Source organism: Otolemur garnettii, unplaced genomic scaffold (genome assembly GCF_000181295.1).
Source record: "Otolemur garnettii isolate 467f Iridium unplaced genomic scaffold, OtoGar3 scaffold00019, whole genome shotgun sequence".
Lineage (NCBI taxonomy): Eukaryota > Metazoa > Chordata > Mammalia > Primates > Galagidae > Otolemur > Otolemur garnettii.
This window is the reverse complement of record NW_003852414.1, coordinates 14,800,648-14,802,509: the sequence shown is the minus strand read 5'-3', so window position 1 is coordinate 14,802,509 and position 1,862 is coordinate 14,800,648.

The following is a 1,862-nucleotide window of genomic DNA, read 5'->3' as shown; positions in this document are numbered from 1 at the left end:
CGAACCCGCCACCTTAGGTGTATGTGGCTGGTGCCTTAGCCGCTTGAGCCACAGGCGCCGAGCCGTGTGCAAAGTATTATTCACATGTTTGTGGTGATGCCACTGAAAATAGACCTGCAATAGCAGACCTATAAATGTGTAGCTCACAGAATTATATACAGTACATAATACTTGATAATGGTAACATACGGCTGTGTTTCTAGCTTATGTACTTACTATATGATACTTTTTATTGGTTCTGGAGGCTGCGAAGTTCAAAAGCATGGTGCTGGTGTTTTGTGAAGACCTTCCGACTGTGTCATGACATGGCCAGATGTCATGAGGTCAGGCAGAAGGACAGAACAAGTACAAGAGAGTCAGAGAGAGTCTGCTTTTATAACAAAGCTGCTCCCTTGACCATGAACCCACTTCCTGGATAGCAACATTAATCCATCAGGAGGGCTGAGCCTGTGTTAACCCAGCAATCTATTCATGAGCTCAAAGGGATTAAGTTTCCAACCTAAGAGCTTTTGAGGGATGCATCCAAGTCCTGATTGCTATGGCTTTTAAGAGAAGCTTGCCAAGGAATCTGGAGCCAAGGCGAGGTTCAGAGGGAGAGGCTGTGATGATTGATGAGCTGTTTTCTGTCATGGCAGAAGAACTGGGGGTACAGCAGATGCACCAGGTGTTTGCCTTCTCTGCTAGGCTCTGCCTGTCATATCAGTGGAATTTTAAGTTCATTTCTTCAAAGGAATTTAGCAATGCTGCGTTTAGACTGCAGAATTAGATTCCTCCATTCAGAGGTCATTTCAGGCCGATTCTACTAATAGGTTAGGCCAGAGATGAGCAATTTCAAATTTCTAATCTCTTTCTGCCTTTCAAAACGCTTTGCCAGGTTTTTCTGCAGTTGTACAATTTTTTTTTTCCCCAGCTGGCAGGAATTACCTGCGGTATTACCTGAGACAAATATTTTATCACACATTTTAAGAATCAGCAACACCGATTCTTTTCAACTGGGGGCCTTTATTCATTAATTTCAACAGCAGCTAGTGTGCAGCCTGACACTTTATTAGCTACAGGAGTTTCCGGGAGTTTCTGGATTTGAACTTCTCCAAAATTACTTTGTTGAATGGATCTTCCGTGTGCTCTCACTATAGCCAACTTTTATTCTAGGCAACAGGGACCAAAACAAAGTTCCCACATGTAGGAGCTTCCATTTTAGCAGGAAGAGTAAGTGAGTAAATATAGTGCATAATACCTGCGATGCATACTATAGAGAAAAGTAGGGTAAGTGAAAGGCTGTTCAGGGAAGATATCTCTGTGGATTTTCAGCATTTTGAGCAGAGATGGATGGACTGAGGGAGTGATGACATGAAGACTCATAGGAAGGGTGCAGACAGTAACAAAGGCAAAAGTCGTGAGTCTCACATAAGTCAAAAAGGCGTGAGGTTTCCTCAAGGCAAAGGTCTTCAGGCTTGGACTTGGTGAGGGTGATGACCAATCAACAGGCTGCATGACTCAAGTCCATTGGAGGTGTCGCCAGATACCAGGTCATAGTAAGGACTTTGGACTTGATTCAAAGTGTTTGCAGAGACACTGATTTTAGAGAGTTGTAAACAGGAGAGTGATGTAACCTCAATTTGTTTTAAAATACTCTCTGTGACAGAGCATAGGCGAGGGAGAAAACTACAGTAAAACACAGAGACCAGAGAATAAAACTCTTCTGTAAAGAGTTAGAAAAATTATTATAAAACTACACATTTTTGTAGCTTCATAAGCAACTCTATTAATTTTCTTTCTTTCTTTTTTTTTTTTTTTTTTGAGACAGAGCCTCAAGCTGTCCCCCTGGGTAGAGTGCTATGGCATCAAAGCTCACAGCAACC